This window comes from Aythya ferina (assembly GCF_964211825.1).
Source record: "Aythya ferina genome assembly, chromosome: 4".
Taxonomy (NCBI): domain Eukaryota; kingdom Metazoa; phylum Chordata; class Aves; order Anseriformes; family Anatidae; genus Aythya; species Aythya ferina.
Window position 1 is genome coordinate 71,203,009 of NC_140300.1, and position 19,731 is coordinate 71,222,739.

Below are 19,731 nucleotides of genomic sequence, written 5' to 3' on the forward strand. Positions count from 1 at the left end.
CATCGATTTGTCCTTGTAAATTCCTAAGTGGCGTTGCTTTTCCAACATTTAAAAAAAGGGAAACAGTATTTGTGGGGATACTCAAGCCCATAAATATCACACAGACACGGATACACACACTCAGAAAAAAAAAAAAAAAGTGTGGCATGTAATGCAGGGGCTTGATGTTGCCAATTAGTAAGAGGATTTTAGGAGTGCTCACAAACTCTTCATGAAAATGGCCTTGTAGGCAGGCTGACATCACCCAGATGTTTTTAATTACAACGACTCTGGGACTAATTTCTTTGCTTATCTGTTACTGCCCTCCAGCACTGGTTCCTGTTGATTAAATCTGCCTCAGTAACAGAATACAACTTTGCTTCTGGACACAAAATGGCTGGAGATCTTCAGTTTCCTGGTTATTGTGTGTTAACGCTTCACTGCATTTTCACATACGCTAACAATGTGGTGTGACATGAATAAGGGTGATCAAATGCAGAGCATATCACCTCCTCTACCCTGTTTTAGGTTCAGGTTCGTGTTTCTCTCTGTACTCAGAAATAGTCCTGGGTATGTCCTGTGTGCCTGTCCTGACAGTTCAGAGGCCAGCTGCTCTGGTTTGCAGAGGTGACCAGGACCTGGGCCCTCACACAGAAAAGCAAGAAGGTCTCCTGATTCGAGTACAAAGTACTGTGTGCTTAGCAGTGGAATTATTTCATATTGTGCCTGCAAGCCCTTCTCCTTTCCATGGGTGGAAACCTCCTAGGTATATGTAAGATTTCATAGTCTGATACCAAGTGTGTCATTCCACTCATGTTGATGAAGGCTTCGCCATTGAATTTAGCAGGGCTCTTTCCCTTCTCTTTTAGTCCATCATGAGAAGGACTGAGGAACATGGATGCAGTTTGTCCAGGCAGCCTAAAGAAAGCCACGGGGAGCAATGCCCCTCATCCACAGGCGTACCCATACTGGAGGCCCCTCTTCAATACCTGGTGTGGGTTCTGGTGTTGCCAGTATCTCTGCTGTGTCCCAAGAAATCCCTTTCCACAGTAACATTATTAGCTTTTATGGACTTCCCTTTACATATTTAGAATGACTGTAGTTCCACTAATGACTATAATTGTTCCAGACATCCATTAATTTTGATTTATTAACTTATCCAATTTCCCGTATCGTAGTCTTGCCCACTCTATAAGTAATTTACTGTTTTAATATTGTGGGTCAATACTAATCATATAATCTCTAAGTTGTTTAATTAATATCAATTAGCACCTCCCATCAAGAGCTCATTTTCCTGCGTGAACATTGTTAATGTGATTTTCAGAATAAATCTACCTGCTCCCTCCCCCAGCTGTCTAGTCAACTTGCTTCACCAGAAAAGGTGCTTTATACAGCCACCGCAGCTTGCCATCTCCCATGATTTCATCAAGTATCCTGTCATATTTGCTTTTCTTAAAGCATTGGCCATTCAGCTGAGTAACATCATGGGAACCTGGTTTTCAATATAACAAAAACCAAAGTGCTGAGACAGCATAGGAGTGTAGGAGAAGCCCTTGCAAGCATAAACAGCAGTCTCAGATAAATAAAAGAAAAAAAAAGCACAGGAAGAATATAGGAAGCAAACAGATATAAATATATATCCTCTCATTCCTCTGATTTTAAGCTGACTTTTGTTTTTCCAAGCCCACCATTATTTTTTATACTGCCCACTGGCATTACTGCAGTATTTAGCAAGGAATGCACCAGCGTAACAACATTTAAGTTCCTTCAATAAAGACCTCTGCAATCCCTTTACAGCATGGCCACTTAGCCTTGCATATCAGCACAAAAAATAACTGACAGAAATTAATATTCAAGATAGCATTATTTACAAAGAAAATACTTAGCTTCTAACATTTTTTTTTTTTCAGAAAAAAACAAACAACAACAAAAAAACTTAAATCTAGCTTCTGAAATTAAACTGGCTTTGCTAAACGTTAACCAGAATGCCACAAAATGTTTTTTACAAGCACACATGAGCATGTAGGAACTTGCCCGGTGCCGTAGCAAAGGCAACGAGCGATGTCACATAAAACAGGTAGGGATTGCTCACCGTCATTTTCACGTGGGATCTAAGAGGGAGTGGACAGGAGCCAGCAGGCAGCACACTAAAAATGGAAAAGACAACCGTCTGCGTGGTGCCTAGCCTAACTGGGGAGCACACCGGGGGTGCCGAGAGCTTACAGTGGCTTACAGAAGCATCAGACAAATTGATAAGAAAAGAAATCCCTGGAGCAGTGTCCCATAGCAAGACACCAGCTTGCTTTGTGGAGGCCCTTGCTGGGGCAGCACACCCCACCTCCGCTTTCCCCTGGGCGCCCACCACGCACCCTGGCACCTCCTGCTGGGTGTGATTCCCACCAGCAGCTTTCTCGTGCACGTGTTGAGGTGAGGGCGAGATGAAAGGTGCTGCTGGAGGATACACGCTTCCCAAGCGACACGAAAAAGCACCACCAGAACAAAGCCCGTCAGCGGCAGCGAAAGCGAAATGAAAGGAAACAGAGACATGCGACCGATTTCTACATCATGGTTATAACCAAAGCGTTTGTTTCTCATCCCACTTCCTACTAGTATTTCACTATGAAGAGGACACCTGATAGATGTAAGCAGCTTAAGCCACTCACAAACCACACGCTGCTTTTGTTGCTGCATTAGCGTAAACCAGGACTTTCCGTGCGGTCAACAGAAACGCAAACGGGGCAGCACAGGCAGCAGCTCTTACGCTCTCATACCTCTCTAACCAGCCCTGGAAACGTGGTTAACCTTACATGTGGTATGGCCTCCAGCACCGCAGTGCTAGCCATGACACAGCGAATGAAACAGCGTGGAAAAAGAAAAGCTGATATTCGTATTTTTTATACAGGAAAATGATGCAAGAAGAGGTGAAGTGAGAGCTCGAACCCCACGGAGGAAGCTTGAGACAGACCTGCCCAGCCCTCCTGGCTGCCTTTCCTCCCAGCGCTGCCCTACATAGGGCATCTGTGCCCTGTGTGCTTTCACCACATCCTCGCCTGCCCTTCGTGATCGGCTCTGCTGCAGCAGGTGTCCATGCCTACTGGCTCTCTCCCAAAGGAATGTGAGCAATTAATACAAATACTCAAGGTTTCAGAAAAATGCCAGACGTGGGAGTTAACATTAACTAACCCCAGGAGGCTTTAACTCTGCCCAAAAGATGTTTACCCCAAGATAGCTGGAGAAGGTGTTACAATACAGTCCTTGGCACTTGCTTTATCTTAATCTTCCATGTTAAAAATTAAAGACTGTATTAATACAATGTCAGACTTATTTAATAGTACTCTTTTATCAAGTTGATATGATGGTAGCTAATTATTAAATGAGTTAATGTATGTCTTGTTATTTAATCTACCATGACTGATAATGAACTGTGTCAAATACTTATTACACACTCATTCCCTCTACACCTAGCTGACACTAACATGGCCCACAATTAAACACCGGTGCTCCTTCACTGCCAGGCACAATTATGCTGTCAAACATTATCCCAGAAGCTATTCTTTGGTCCTAAGTAGGAGATGTCATCTTCCATTTGTCTGGTCCCAGAAACTGCTCAAGAAAGGAGAAAACAAGGGAAAGCCTAATGGGATTTGGTCAAACCGGCTTAGACATGCCCAGAGGTAGCCACAAGAACCAGTAAAAGATCAGACAAAGAGCGAAATAAATCCTCCTAGTTGGCTTGGAGCTTTCTGCTGCACCTCATTCTTGAGGCGATGCTGGGTCCACCACAGGAGATGGGTGATGGTGAAGGGCATGGGCTCACGCAAGGTGAGCTCTCCTTCCCACCAGGCTTCTTCCTTCATGTCCTATCAGGAGAGGGGTAACAAACACGTCGCAGCAATTTTACCTGATAGTGACCTTCCTGCAGCCAGTTCAGCAACAGGCTGGGCCATCCCTGAAGCTTCGCTGCAAGAAGCAGAGCTGCAGCCAGTCCAGATGTGGCTTTCAGTCACAGCGCTGCCAAGCTTGAGGTTTCCTTCGACCACAAGAGGCCTGGCATTGCCATCAGACCAAGGGTGGCCACCCCTCACGAAGAGGCACCACCACAGGGCCAACCTGAGGGTGTTCAACCCTTCGTGAGCTACCACAAGGCCACCAAGGACTACCCAAAGCAGGCACATTTCTCGGCCTGTGCTCTCACTGGCACCGTTCATTCCTCCCTCAAACCAACATCAGCACCCCAAAATAAATGGTGAAATATCCAGCTACCCGCATCTTCAGCCAGACCACCCTGCCACCCCCGCTTTTTTGGGTTGCCATCAGGCCCTAGCTGAGCCCGAAGGTAGGAGCAGTGAATGCTGTTGTTCTGGAGCCAGGCCACTGCTCGTGGGGCCAGAAAGAGTGCAGGAGAAGAGGAAGAGCAAGACAAAAAGCTCAGTGTATCTGGTTTGCTTTAAGTGTTCTTGAACATCTGCTCTGTCAACACTAAAATAACAATTTCCCATCATGTTTTCAGGCAGCCTTCTATTGTGCTCACTTTGCTCGTTAAGAAATCCACCCTTCCCTAGCAGAACCCCCCGAAATTGCTCATCATCACCTGGAAACACAAAGATGGTGGTGAGATTTTGTCCAGAAAGTGCATTTTCTCAGCATTTTCTCAGCTGTACCGCTAGCTTATCAACCTGCCTCATGGTTTTGACTTTCTTTCGGGGAAGCTGGGATATCAAACAACTGACTTCGTTGCTTAGTTATAGAGCTGGCTTCGGCTTGCATCCCCTTTCAAAACTCCCAGCCAGGGAAATGTTCCTGCCAGCAGCCTGAAAATCCCAGTTGTGCGTTAGCTTGTTAAGCGTGGGGATGTATGGGGTTTAGCAAGGCATTCCTGTCCTTGTGTATACGTCTGGAAAGCGTCCCGTGGGTTTTCATGGGAATCTGAAACCTGGAAAATGAAGGTTTTCAGTCATTCACACACAATTCTCACTTCTCTGGAAAAGTTTGTATAGCATCTAGCAGAGTTAGGACAAATATTGACCAGGGCTTTGGGCCCCTAACTTATAAGAAGGGCTTGCAAGATGTCAGGAGCATTTTTATCCTACTTTATTTTTATTGTTTTTACTGGGAAAAATCAAGAATTAAGTAAGAGGGTACTTCATTTTATTTGCTGGCTTACCCAGGGAAAAGGGCAAAACTCAGAAAGTAGAATATTAAAAAGAAATCATAACTTTAGTTCATAAAAAGTCTCGGGAATAAGGTTTAGTCCTAAAAATGAAAGTTGTTTGTTTGCTCATCAAGAAGTCAATTGAAAATAAATTAAAATACAGCCTGTATAAGAACTTCTTCCCACCTGCTTGTGAACGCCCAAGGGAAATTACCTGCAAATGCAGGAATAGTTATACAGATCAAACAAAAGCACTTATCTATAATTACTGGACTTATCTGTTTGTCTCAGGACTAGCAGCAACAGCTCCCTTTGTTAGGAATAAATTTGGTGCTGTGATTTGTATTCCCTTCTTCTATCTCTTCCACCAAGATCATTCAGGAAGGATTCAGTTTATAAAAGAAAATGCTTTCCTCAACTTTACTAAATAAAGGCAGATTGGAGAGATTTGTCCAGGTAAACAAGGGAGAGAAAGAGAGAAGAAAAACAGCCAAGAGCTCTTTAGAGATTCTCTTTTCTTTAAATAACTTTACAGCTGGACTTGCGAGTATCTCAAAGAGTTTGGAAGGTCTCCTGGGAAACTGCTCGCATTTCTGCTATGTCCTGGCTCTTGTCCTACCTATTCAATAAATAATTATTAAAGTTTTAAGCATTCACAGAAGAAGCTTCCTGTTGCTAAGACTGCACAGGGTCCTGCCAACTCGACAAGCCAACGCTGCGCCGATGATACGGCATCAAAGCCAGAGGATAATTATCCGGTTTATAAGAAGCTAAAGGAAGCGGGTGCCCCTGCTACCTTGTAATCGTTTGCTCTTGGCCAGTGGCCACGAGGACTCATCTCCCTCGTACGCTCCCAGGTTTGCAGCTTTCTCCTGGGAAAAGCTGTGCCCGTGCAGGCTGGCAGCGGCTGATGATGCTCTGCTAATTGTGCTGGAGGCAACTGGCATCGTGGGACGCAGGAGCTGCAGCGAGGGTCTCAGGCAGGCAGCTCGGAGGATGGAGCTTGGAGGATGGAGGATGGTTCACCCAGGGGGTGAATCTCGTGGTGTGGGGATCAGATCTGTACATCCTAAGCCACAAAACTGCTGTTTCGGAGAGGATGTAATTGCTGGAGGAATTACTTCGTTAATCGCCGGGGGACGGATCCATTATATATATGGAAAAAAAAGCTCTATCCGCAGGGCTCCCCAAAAAATCAATTTCTGGAAAGGGCCTGCTGTGGCTCTTTGGAACCGCTGTTGGCTTTAATGATTATTTCTAATTTAACACGGGGCGCACACTCCTCACACTTCCATCCATCCACTTCCTGGAGGTTGACCTGATGGCTGTGCCGGGATGAAATATTCAATGAATCCCAACTCAGCGTTGCTGTTACTTTCAGAGCGGAGACCCTCCCCTCATTGGGAGCTCCTGGTATAAATATATCTCTGCGTTGACCACAATGGACAGCAGACCACCAGCAACCCGCGGTGGTGCTCCTACAGCACCTCCTTCAAGCAGAGGAGACTTTAGCTGAACGTCTGACCCGACCACAGCCACTGATGTGCACTGAGTACACACTTCTGCTCCCCTGTTTCGTGTCTGCAGCTAGAAAATGGGTTTGTTTGGTAAGAAAACGGGTGTCCCAGGTCCCTGTCCCATCGTGGCCAGGTGCTCCTCACCACCCTCCTGCTGCTGCAGCCTCTGCTGCGAGCCAAAATCCCCATCTGATGATGCAGCAGCGTCAAAAAAAATGGGATGCAGCTGCATCAAAACTAAGGCATCCGACAGCACGTCCTGTTTTGATGAAAGCCATAAGCGAAGGCTCTGGGGTTAGCGGCTGCTAGTTGAACTCCAGCTGCTGGAGGTCTCCCATCATTTTTTCCATACCCAGAGGCACAGACGGGTCTGCCTGAGAGCCAAGCAAAATGCTGGGGGAAAACAACCCCGAAGCCTGAGTAACAAAGATGAAGGGATCAAACACGCTCTGCAGCTCTGTTTATCATCATCCCTCGAGTAACACCGCTCTTCAAAACGAAGTGCCGGGGTGGGAGTGAGCAACGTGATGCCATTCCCACTCTGCCAAGCCTTCCCGTGTCATTTCTACGCTTGCACCACATGGAAGAGAAGCCGGCGGGGAAAGAGCAAGATGGGAGGAAAACCTGGATCCCGATGGCCCTTGCGACTTCGTGTGCAGGCTTTTTCACATTTGCACAGGACCCTGCACGAGCCTGGACACAGCTGCAGCAGTCGGTGGGGCAGCATCTGGACGATGCTACAACCCCGTAGTGCCCCGTCCCGCAGCTCTCGGGCACTCACCTGCTGGCATTCACACCTTGTTTCCCCCATCTGCAAAACCAAAAAGCAAACCACCACACACTGGAAGCATGCTTAGCCACATTTGGACCTTTCTGGTTTTACACATACACATCGATGTTGTGTACACAGCAAGCGCTGCTGTGTGCTGCGCAAGCGTGATGTCAATATTTTCCCCTCTGAAGATACTGAAGCTAGCCTCTTTTTCTCAACTTTGGCTATTTTTGCTAACTTTTTTTTTTTCTTTAATATGCAGGAGAGAGTATTTTAGGAAATGGTTTCTTCTGTTCACAGCTTTTTCTTTTTTTTTTTTTCTTTAGTAACCCTTTTTAAAATGCTGAGTACACACTTGCTCAGATAAATGTGTATCTGAACACACAGGCGATTATCTTATTTTCATATAATTAATTTTTTTGAGCTTGCATGTGCATTTCCTGCTCGTTTGACCATGTAATAATTAATTAGCATTAATTATATTAGATTGCACCTTCAGAGTCTACACACACATTCAATTAGGAAGGCAGGCTTTTTACAGCACTCTTCTTTTCAGAGGGGGAAAGGGGGCATCCGCAAGCTGTGAAAATAGTAGGAAAGGCAAATTTCATATCTGTTGGAGTATTCTAGGAAGCCGTTGCTATTTTTCAAGGTGTTTAATAAAGGTACTTACTGAAGAGTAGGGGGCTCTCCGCCGGGCTGCCTTCTCCTCGCCGTGCACTGACCGCATTCAGCTCTTTGGGGCGCTTCGTTTTGGGGCATAAACCTGTGAGTGAATAAGAAAGCAATGAGTACAAACAGCCCAAACGGCGCTGCTCAGCAGAGAGGGAAGGGAAAGGTGGCCAGGTTCGCCTAGAAGACCGTCTGCAGAAGTCAGTGCCCCGGGGACCGACGCTTCTGCAGCGCTGGCATGAGCAGATGAATCATCTGGGGAACTGGAGAAAAAAAAATAGAGAAAAAAAAAAGAAAATATATAGAGAAAAAAAAGCTGTCTAGCCTGAGAGCATGCAGATGAGCACCACACTGATGCTGGGGATGAATCATCCCCACCTGCCCTGACTCAGAGAAGAAACGGGGGGGTGCTGGTGCTGGCAGTGGGGTAGGGACACCCAGCCTCCCGAGGGGATGGGGACACGGCACCTCTGTGCCACCGGGTCCAGCCCGTGTGCCAATAAGTGCCTGGGGTGTTCGTGCTGTGCATGTGCATACGTGGCTATGTGTAGCTACATCTCCCTGGGTTCGGATGGTGCTGCTGCCAGTGCCCTCCAGCACGGGGCATGAAGCCGGGGGCAGCCTCACCCCAGCAGCACCAGGACACCTCGGTCCTGAGGGCGAAGGGAGCTTTGCCTCCTCTTTCCCAGATATTGTTTTTTGGTCCTTTCCTGGAGGAAAACCGTGCTATTTCCGCAGCTTTTCCTTTTCCTCTCCCGTTTCCCCCTCTACTTTGCCACCAGCAGCCTTCCTAAAAATAGCGGGCAATTCCTCCTTGATATCGACAGCAGCTCAGCACGTTGGCTGGACACAAGCACCAGGACTGTGCCAATGCCAGCCCACAGCCCTGGAGCACAGGGGCAAGGGACACAGGGCCTGGCATCACTTTCCCCCACCTAACCCAAACACTCTCAGATTTTTCGGAATGAGAACCGCAATGGCTGTCAGCCTATCTGCCGGCAGCAGAAAGCAGATTGCAAATGTAACGGGATGCAATCAAGGCAGGCGACTCCAGGGAGAGCACCAGCAGGCTGAATATTAGGACTATGGGCACCCACAGCCCTGGCTGATGCCTTCGCCCTTGTTTGGGCTGGTTTGTGTTGGCTGTGATATGCAGAGAGCAACGCTTCCTCTACAGGACCGGGAGAAGCCATCGGTGATTTTACAGATCATCCGATGGCTGTGTTGTTTTTTTTTCCCCTAGGTATATATTCTCAACACCTTAATGTTAAATAAATATGCTGAGGAAATGAACGATGACAACAGAAAAATGACACAGCAGGCTTAAATAGAGCAGAAAGCACCCGAAGGGGCTCCCACTGCGCCGGGCAGGACGCGGCCGCATCTCTCCGTGGGGAAGCCTCACTCCAAATCCCCCTCCTGCGAGAGCAAGCTGCGCTGCCCTCCTGCATTACAGGGGTTAAAGCCCCTCTGGGATTTCTCCTCAGACGTTGAAGAGCCTGGATATTTCAATTAAAAGCTTTTCTCTGCCCTTGGGAGCCGGTGGATAAACCCGACGGCAGCAGGAGCTGCGCCGCGATGCGGCAGCCAGCCCCAGGTCGAAATCCTCCGGGGGCTGCCTCGGCGCGCCTGCAAGCACCCCACTGCTGTCACTGCGGGACTTTTTATCCCCAAATCCACACACAGCTAGGCAGAAGCTGCCAAGGAAAAGCAGGATCAGCACGGCAGCGGGCGTTTCGCAGCGATGAAAATCAGTGCAGGTTTTTGATCTGCTCCGGGAAGAGGAGCATCCCAAAAAGCCGGCCAATGCCTGCCCAAAAGGGCACTCCAGAAACTCCCCCATGCTGGGGCAGCTCCTCTTCCCCCCGTAAGTCATTGCTCTAAAACCAGCTTCATTTCCTTCCCTCTTTCATCCCTTGCTACCTCCTGGTGTTATTTTACCCCCCCCTCAGCAAGGAGAGCCTTTCCACGCTACAGCAAACTGCTCCAAAATGCTGATTTTGCAGCAGATCTCCTCTTTTGGGACCGCGTTGGGATTTCAGGGACCGTGCTGGGATTTCAGGGGTCACAATGAGACCTTGGAGCTGGCTGGTGGGGATGGAGAGGGCATCTCCCACAGTACTGGCTGCCTCACAGGGAGCCATCAGCCACCAAGACCTCAGGTCTCCTTCAACAATAGTCGAGCATAAAAAGCATCCCCTCCTTCCAGCCCCTTCCCCAGCTCCGTGTTTAAGTTTTTCCTACTCGCAGCCTTATTTTGGCAGGGCCCCAGGTTGCTGCCACCTGCCAGCTCCACCTCTGCAGCCCAGCCAGCCCTCCGTGCTTCGCTTGGTCTTCAGCCCTCACCGATGCTTTGCTGATGCGTTGGTTAAAAACCACAAATTCCTTGAGATTACCGGATCAAGAGCACACAGCAGCTCTGCACGCAGACACGGGACCCACCTGCCTCGTGGCAGCCCCGTGGAGTTGGGAGCAAAGCATCAACTAGGTTAAATAGCACAGATTTACATACATACACACGCTTATCGTGCCACTAATCTAACGCAGAGGATGGATGGATGGATGGATGTGGAAGTCGCTGCCCTCCCGTGAGAGAGGCCCTGCACAGAGGAGAGCCAGCCACGCCGCTGGGTCGGTCCCGTTAATGCAATTAGCACCGATTAACATGGGTGACTAGATGTGAAAGACGAACGCACCTCGCTGTTTCTGTCCCACCCACGTTTATTAATTTGAGCCCTGCCCTTCCCAGAAACTTGCTGCTCCCCTGACCTCGCTCGGGCTGAGCAGCCCCGATGATTTTTGTTGTTTGGGGATGAACCTCGCCGCGTTAACCCCGTGTGTCGCCCTCGAACCCACGCAGCAGCAGCAGGAGCCCCGTACAGCCACAACCCCTGGACGAGGCTGCACCACGCTGGCCGGCCCCGAGCTCACCACGCTACCTCCTGTGGGCACGGCCTCCACAGCAAGGCTCTGCCACCTCCCCTGCCTGCAGTGAATTGAGAAAAAGCTCTGCTTGCTCTGAAAAATCAGAACCTTTTAGCAGGAATCTACCTTTAGCCTGGGGCTAAATGTCTGGGACATTTTGCTTGGCCGTTGTCTGCCAGGTCAAGGAACTCACAACTACTAAAAGTGTTTTCTGCCATCCCCTCTGCCCCCTGAGCATCTTCTCCAAGGTCCAGAGATGGTTCTCCTGGTGTAGGATCCCCCTTTGCTCTGTTCCCTAAGCGGGCCATGCCCCTCTCTGCCCATACACCAACCTGTGGCTTGTCCCCCAGGCCTCCAGGCACGTCGTGCTGCTGCGGCTCTGCTGGGGCTCCCAACGCGTCCTGTTTGTTTTCCGTACCTCTGGCACAGCTTCTGAAGGAATTAAAGACAAATCTGTTTATCTTCCCTAAATCCCTCTGCCGATACGGGCGCGTTAGTCGCCTTATTTACAAATGGAAAAACGGGGCTGAAAGCAAACACTTCATACAGGGGATTCCCTCCCTTGAGATGCCCTGAAAGCATCCTAAATGTTCTGAAGCTGCCCTCTACAACCCTTAAGCTGCTTCAGTCCAGGGCCCTCTGATCGGTGGTGGCCTCGGCATCCCCCATTGCACAGCAATCACTTTTTAAGACACCTTTAAGACACGGGCACAGGTGTTTTTTTAACCTGTCCATCCAATTAGTGTGTGTGATGCATAACTGCATGCACAAACACTCCTGCTGCCAAGTGGCAGGATGCTTTTGAACTGACGCTTTGCCCGTGAAACGTCCCAGCCGTGCACTGAGGATGGTTTCACCCGGAGAAAGAAGGAGCACAATTTCATGGAGAACCTGAAACTGCTCCCCAAAATATCTGCCTTTTGGTAGGACCCTTGACTCCACGCGTGTAATCGTTTGAAGCTGAAATTGCTGTCTTTTCCTTTTCACTGCCTACAGAGGCAGAAACCCACCTGGTCTGCCTGGCAGAATCGGCTCCGGAGCAGTGCCTGGTTTAAGTGCCTTTTCAGAGAAGCTGCACATTCTCCTTTTGCAGCTTTTTTGAAACACACGCACAGCTTCAGGCTGGGAACAGCACGTTCAGGAGGTGAATGAGGCGTTCTTTCTTTTTTTTCTCCCCCTTTTTTAGTTCCTGTGGATACCTCAAGAAGCGAGCAGGTCTGGTGGATGCATGGTCTGAAGCTCGCTGCTCCATCACACAGACACGTGGGGCGTGCTTTCTTCTCTGGATTTTAAGAGACCTGCTGCGGGAGGCTATGACTTGGGAGGATGGCCAGCCCTGGGCCGAGGTTTAGGATTTTAAGCCTAAACATTAGCAGCAACCACGCTGTTTCATCGTCTTTTTCCCCCCAGCTCCGTTAGGGTGAGGATGTGGGGAGGTTTTAGGTCACTCGGCGCTGCGGTCAAGTTCAGGCACTTGTTCCTCCCCGTTTGACAGGCAGGGATGTGGCAAGATAAAATGGGTCAAGTCTTCTCACTCGATAAAACGCCTGGAAGTCAACGGGGCTGCTCCAGGAGGGAGCTCGGACCCGCGCCTCTCCCCTTCGGCTGCTCCCAGGCAGCAGCAAACCCGCAGCGTGCAGCGAGCCGCGGCTGGCAGAGGCACGCGTAGCAGAAAGCAGCTGGTTTGGAAGCCAAAAGGTCCTGCGGTCTGCCAAAACGTGGCAGGACTACGGGAGGGCAGCAGGTCAATGAGGAGGCTTGTAGGTCAAGAGAGCTTAGCAGCACCGCGCCGGGAAGGGGAGCGCGCCCGGGGTGGTGGGAGGCTGGTTCAGCAGGGCTGCTGCGGGCTTCATCCAGCCTGGTGATTACAGGGGGTTGTGATCAGGGCAGGGAAGTTCAAAACAAAACAAAACAAAACAAAAAAGAAGAAGAAGAAGAAAAAAAAAAAACAACCAGGAGGGTGAAAGAAGAGAATAGAGAAGCGAACCACACCTATGACAGGAAGCATGTAAAAAATGCACGCTTCTCCCACACTCGTACGTGCAGGTCAGATACGCACGAGTTGTCTCCTTCTTATCTCGAGCACAGGAACACGGGCAGAGCAGCAGAGAATCCCGTCTCGGCGTAAAAACCCCGCTGGTAGCTCCGGGGTGGTTGGCGGGTTGTTGGTTTTCTTTTTTTTTTTTTTTTTCTTTCACCTCACCCACCCAGCTCGCCAGCTGCTCGCTTGAGCAAAGGGCTCGAAGCCGGCGGCGCAGGGCAGGGTCCAAAAACCAGCGTGCCAAATCCAGGCACCCCTTCCTTCGGCTGGGACGGGCTCAGGCTGTGCCGGGGGGGGTCGGCTCACTGCAAACACGGTGGAAAAGCAGCTGGGGGAGGCCTGGCGGGTGCTGAGCAGAGGGAGAAGGAGCAGGGGATGGAGGCGAGCCATCGGGGAGCCTGCTGAGCGCAGGGAGCCGCACTTTGCACCCGAGGTGTCAGCTGGATGTGCCACGCCGGGGGGGGTGAAACAACCCTGGGATGAAGACTTAAAGGAGTTTGAAACGCCGGCTGAAGCCTGCTGGAGAGCAAGCAGGTGCTGTGAAGGCACAAAAACACACACACAAAAAAGTGGCAAGATCCAGACAGACCTTGCCCATTCTTTGTGTCGTTTGCTCCTCTGGAAAGAGACAGCACGAGCTTATTTGCACAGGTTTGTGCTGCACGAGACGCTGCCGAAGTCAGGTCCACGGAAGCAAACACAAAGACCTTTGTCTCCAAAAGCCGTGTATTTCCATACGGGGCAGGGCACGCGGGCCAAAACCTTGGCACCACCTGGGGCCCGAAACGGCGCCGGCAGCGCGGCCGGGCTGGGGCGGGTGGCAGGGGGAGCCTCGCAGCTCCGGGCGGCTCCTGGCAGCCTCTGCAGAAATTAAAGCAAAACCAAAACGCGGGCAGCAACCCGTGATGCGGAAAGCAAATCACTTCTGCGACCACTCGAGCTTCCTAAAAAGCGCTCTGCCCTGCTCGCCCTGCTGCTGGCCCAGGGCCGCGGGGAAACCGAGCGGCCTGTGGGGTGGGGTGGGAGCACCCTGCGGCCCCAAAAGGCCCTCCTTGTCCCCAAAGTGCCGGCCCAGGTAGAGCTGCTCCAGTTAGGGCACCCAGGCGATGTTTTGGGAGCCCGAGGGCATGGCTTTGGCAGCCCCTCAGTGTCTGGGGCAGCGGGAGGCCAAGCCGGGGTCTGACACCTGCTGAGGAGGCCGGGGAGATGCGGGGGAGCTGGGTCTTGCTCGGGGGGGTTGTCCTGTGGGGAAAACGCAGGAGTTTGTTTGTTTTGTTGTGTTTTTGTATGTTTTTTCAATAGCCAACGTGTTACCCAGTGACACTGCCCGCTTCTCAGGTGGTCTGGTGGTGAGGGGCTGCTGAACCCATGGGGGGACACGGCCCCCGGGGGCGGCCTGCTGGGGGCGGGGGAGAAGGAAAAGGGATCGAAGAAAATAAAAGGAATAAAAAATAAAAAGAAAAAAAAAGAAATAAAAAGCAAAAAAGCCCCCAAAAATGAAAAAAAAAAAGAACAAAGGAGAAAGGAAAAAGAAGAAAAATGAAAAAAGGAAAAATTAAAAAAGAAGAAAAATGAGAAAAGAAGAAAAATTTAAAAAGGTAAAAGAAAAAAAGAAGAAAAATAAAAAGGAAGAAAAAGAAAAAAAGGAAGAAAAATTAAAAAAAAAAGGAAGAAAAAGAAAAAAGGAAAGATTATAAAAGGAAAAGGAAAAGATAAAAGAGGAAAAAAGAGGAAAAATGGGAAAGGGAAATAAAAAAAAATCAAAAGAAAAACAAAAAAAGTCAAAAAAAAAAAGGAGAAAAGCCAAATAAAAAGACAAAAGTGAAAAAGAAATGAAAAATTAAGAAAAATAGAGAATAAAGGGGGAAAAAAAAAGAAAAAAATGCTAAATAAAAAGAAAAAAGGAAAGAAAAAAATAAAAAGGCCAAATAAAAAGAAAAAAGGGAAAAAAAAAGGGCAAATAAAAAGAAAAAAGGGAAAAAATAAAAGAAAAAAAAAAGCCAAATAAAAAGAAAAAAGGAAGAAAACTAAAGAAAGACGGAAAAAAGGTGGGAGGGGGGGAAATAAGAAAGGGGAAAAAAAGCCAAATAAAAAGGAAGAGAGCAAAATAAAAAAAAAAAAAAGAAGAAAAATGGAAGAAAAAAGGAAATATAGTAAAAAAAAAAAAGGCAAAGAAAAAAAGGCAGAAAAAAAAAAGGCTGAAATACCCAAAAAAAAAGGCTGAACCCCCCCCCCCCCCAAAAAAAAAAGGCTGAAAACCCCCCAAAAAAAGGCTTAAAAGCCCAAAAAAAGGCTGAAAAGCCCAAAAAAAAAGGTTTAAAAGCCCCAAAAAAAATGTTTAAAAGCCCCAAAAAAGGGCAACCGTGGGCAGCACAGAAGGCGCCCCGCGGAAAGCCCCTGGGGCCGGAACCGGGGCGGGAAGGGGAAGGGGAAGGCGGGGGGGGGGTCCAGGCGCGTGCCCGCGCTCGTGCCCGCGCCCGCCCCCGCGGCCGCGTGACGGGGGCGCGCGGCCGGCGGAGAAGGGGAGGGGGGGGGGAGCGGTGCGCGCGCGGGGCGGCGCGCGGGGCGGTCGCCGACGTCAGGGCGCCGCGTGCCGCTGGGTGCGGGGTCCCGGCGGGCGCGGAGCAGAAGGAAGCAAGATGGCGGCCCTGTAGGAGCGGGGAGCGCAGCGCGGCGCGGGGCGGTGCGGGCTGCCCGGCGGCTGGGCGGAGGGACGGCGGCGCAGGTCAGGGCGGCCGTGCGGGGCCGGGAGGGGAGGGGAGGGGGGGAGAGGGAGAAGGAGAAGGGAGAGAGAGGGAGAGGGAGGGATCTGGAGGGGAGAGGGGCGCGGGGAGGGACGGGGCGGCCGCGGGGGGTGGTCGCCAAGGAGCCCCCAACATGGCGGCCGCCGGAGGGAGGCGCCGGGGGGGCCCCGCGGCTTTGTCCGGGCGGGGGGCGCCGGGAGCCGGGGCCCGGCTTTGTGGCGCTGCCGGCCCCGGCCCACACAAAGGCGGGGTTGGGGGGGGGGGGGGGGGAAGCGAAACCCGCTCCTGGGGGGCGAGCCTCGCCGCCTGCCTTCCCCTTTTTCCTTTTTTTTTATTTTTTTTTTCCTTTTTTTATTATTTTTTTCCTTTTTTTTTGTGTGTTTTTCCCCTCTTTATTTTGCTCCCCGCCTTGCTACAAGCCCTGCCGTCGGGGCCGCTGTGCGCACAACGTGGCTGCAGGGGGGTGGAAAACGGGCAGCTGGGGGGGGGGGGGGCGCCCCCACCACCCCCCCAAAAAAAAAAAAATAATGAAATAACAAAAAAAAAAACACCCCAAAATGTCCCTGTGGGGGCAGAGGGGACGGACCCTGAGCCGCTCCCCTGAGCCCGGCGAGCCCTGCTCACAAGGGCAGCTCCCCGTGATGATGCACGCAGAGCGCGCAGCCTTCCTCCCCCTCCTCCTCCTCCTCCTCCTCCTCCTCCTCCTCTTCTTCATCCTCCTCCTCCTGCTGCCCAGGAGGCAGAGGGGTGCTGCCCGGCTGAATGCAGCACTGGGGGAGCTGTCCCAGCCCCTCTGCTCCTGCCTCTGTGCCTCCCCGGCACTTTCTCCGGGGGCTCGCGTAGGAGGCTGGCTGGAAGGTGGCGAAGCCGACACCGTGCTGGCCGTGGGTTATAAATCACCCGTCCTCTTATCTGCCGGGAGCTGGACGGATTTGCCCAAGTGATGTACGATGAAGGCACCAGCCCCTTTTATCGGTAGCCGCAGCAAACGACCGCGTTCCTCTGAGCCCTCCGGGCTGCTGGCCCCGCAGCCGTCCTTACCTTCCCCCAAACTCCTCGCCCTCTCGGTGGGCTTCTCCTTTCTTTCCCTCGCCGCCTCCAAAACTGACTTCTCTCACCCCTCCGAGTAAAGGTAAGCCTGTGCTGTTTATGTACAGTTTTCTGCTTGCTTGTGAATCGTGGTTAAAGCTCGGTAACTGAGAACAGTCACATAACAGTTCTCAATAGACTGTCACGCTACTTCGTTCAGCTCTTTCTCTCTCAAGCAGGCAGCACTCAGCAGTTGCTGCTGTCCTCCAGGGCTTCAGTTCTCTGGTGCTACATCTCTGATACTTTTTTTCCCCCGAAAAGACTCAGCTAAAGCTGGGTATGAAACGTTGATACTGTATTGCTACATCTGTAGCAACTGTGACAGTTTGGTGTGTTTCTTCTCCTGCTCCCCAAGTATTTCCTTTCCATTATACTCCTGTCTGTTGTGCCTTGAAAACGCCGGTGAATCTAGCAGGGCAAGAACTTTTTGGTCTGCCAGACTTGCTGCTGTTAATGCTTTGAAAGAACGTGCGTGTCTGGGATATCTTCCTGCAAAAAAACAGCAATTTGGAACCAATGTAAATAAATTGCTGTTGGGCAATGTTTTGACTCTTACTCGGTGTCATGGAAAGTGTAGTGTGAACCCTGCCAGGGGAGTCAGAAGACATTTAAATCTAGCAGCCACGGTGCAGGGGAAGGGGAAAAAAAGGGAGGGAGGGCAGAGAAGTGAAAAGTCACGGTGTTCGGGTGGCGGGACTGAGCTGCTGTTCTCCAAATGAAGCACTCAGAAGTCACGTTTCAGTGGAAATAGTTGTCTCGTTTGGGGGAGTGACACCGAGAAGCTTTGCAAACACTTCCAGGGACCTCAGAAACCGGTTTTGTGTTGCCTGTTTCAGAATTAATTGTTAACAAATACTCAAAATAATCAGAGGTTGCGCTGGAGACGCTGAGGCTCCTGCCTTTGCCAAGCTATCTCCGCTCGTAGTAAGGCTTTGAACGAGGACTTTAGCATTGTGCTGACTCCTGGCCTTTGGCCAGGGAGACTGGCATTGTTGTGATAGAGCGCGCGTGGTCCCAGCCTTTGGCATGTCAACATTGTTTAAAGAACAGGACGCGTGTGCCCGCCGAGGAGCTGTGTTGTGACGGACAGGCTCCCAAGGTCTCTCGTTGGCGCTGCGGTGGGTGACGGGAACGGGAGGTTGTAAATGTTTTGGTTTCTGTGTGCGGGATCAGGAGGCTCCAGCTGCTGCCGGGGGTGAAGGGACCGTCCTCTCCCCCCAAGCGCTTCAGGTGCTGGTGGGATGCAGTCCCACGCGCGGTTCCTTTATAGGTTTGTAACAGCCAAATGGTTCCATGGGGGAAAAATATGTTTTGGAGCAAACCTGCTGCTCAGATGTTGAGAAACGTGAGGTTTGGGTTGGAACGATGTTACCATCCCTGTTTGGGACTATCAGGAGTGTTTCACTTCTAGCTTGCCTCCGAGTTACGTGTGAATACATGGCAGCGGAGTGGCTTTCACAGCGCGTGCTGAAGCGGTGGCTTTAAATCACTCGCTGCGTTTCGTTCTGAGTGGTAGATATTTGGCTGCTGCGGGAGCAAGAGACACGAGCTGTTTTTACGTTGTCCACTTTTCACGGCGGGATTTCGGATGAGCTGTCAAATTTGGCTTATCGCGGTGACCCTTCTACCGCTCCCGCCTGACTGCCACACAGTAGCTCTAAGCGTGGTAGCAGCATCTGTAAGCCAGCTCCACAACTGGAGCCTGAAAGTGGTGGAACAAAGTTGCCAAGTTTCAAGTAGAGTTGGTGGTTATCTTGGAAACGGCGCTGGAGAACACAACCACAAATGATTTTGCCAAATAATATACGGTATTTATTTAGTCCAGCTCCCTGATTGCTGCTGAGGCAGTCAGCCAGCCAGCAGCACTAAGTGTTGTGACATCATTCTGAAAGGCAATGTGCTGGTTCTGAAATGGAGTGGGATGTACTATGATTCATTACTTTAAAAAAAAAAAAGCTGTAGTCTGAACGGAGATAAAGCATATGACTGCATCGTGGCTGAAAGCCAAAAAGGGAATTATATGAATCAATCACACTGGCAGCATTATTCTGATCCCATTCTCCGTAAGGCAGTGAATACCTTCTTACTCATTTAATGATATTCTGCAGGAAATGTATCCTTTTAAACACTGAACAAGTAACTAGGAACAAGTTGCTGCAGTTCAAGCCAGTGCACTTTCAGATCGTCACTGGTTACGTCTCCAATTTGCATAGCTTGTCCCAATATCCCAGATAATAAAATGTCAGAAATGGAAAGTACCATGAGTAATCATCTTCTCAGTCACCCATTGAAAAGAAATCGCTTCTGCCTTCCCTCAGGGTAGGCAAGGCTCTTAAAAAACCCACCCCTTTCCCAAGGCGTTGCTCGGCGTGGGGAGGCAGAGGTGGTGGGGTTAAGGAGCGAAGCCGCGAGCCTCCCGCATCAGCTGGACTAATCCCAAGGACAGCTGACACGGCTGGCACGAAAAGTTGTGGGGATTAAAATGCTGGGAATATGGCTCACGTTACACAGCAGGGGCTAGCAGGAGGAAGGTGGAGAAAAACAAGGGTTGAAGCGGAGGAACAGCTAGCAGCTAATTCCTTCCACATAGGATGGAAGGAAGGAGCAGAAACGCCCTGCCCCACAAGGGGAAGGCTCTGCTAGTTGCTCACCACAACAGGTTTTACATCAGGGGGCAACTCAGACAGAGGTGCTGTGCTTTGCAATGCACTTCAACAATTAAAAGACTTAAAGATTTAAACTGCTGTCTATCTTTTCAAGCAGGCGTGTTCACCTCTGTCAAACACCTTCCAAAAAGCTGAATCATCTTAGCAGCCTGAGCAACATTCAGGCTCTCCTTC

At 50.3% G+C, this 19,731-nt stretch overlaps 2 protein-coding genes across 3 annotated transcripts in view; one reads left to right on the forward strand and one right to left on the reverse strand.

Moving 5' to 3' along the window:
- Window positions 1-19,731, reverse strand: part of CXXC4 (CXXC finger protein 4) — a 247,222-nt gene that overhangs the window by 170,412 nt on the left and 57,079 nt on the right. Inside the window, exon 2 of the mRNA XM_084517206.1 lies at window positions 8,094-8,186. The gene's annotated coding sequence lies outside the window, so the exon portion shown is untranslated. The remainder of the gene's footprint in view (window positions 1-8,093; window positions 8,187-19,731) is intronic.
- TET2 (tet methylcytosine dioxygenase 2) overlaps window positions 15,630-19,731 on the forward strand; it is a 69,837-nt gene continuing 65,735 nt past the window's right edge. The window contains exon 1 of one of the 2 annotated variants that reach the window (XM_084517192.1): window positions 15,630-15,783. The gene's annotated coding sequence lies outside the window, so the exon portion shown is untranslated. Of the gene's footprint in view, window positions 15,784-16,270; window positions 16,935-19,731 lie in introns of those variants that run through there. The other variant, XM_084517191.1, reaches the window with a different exon arrangement.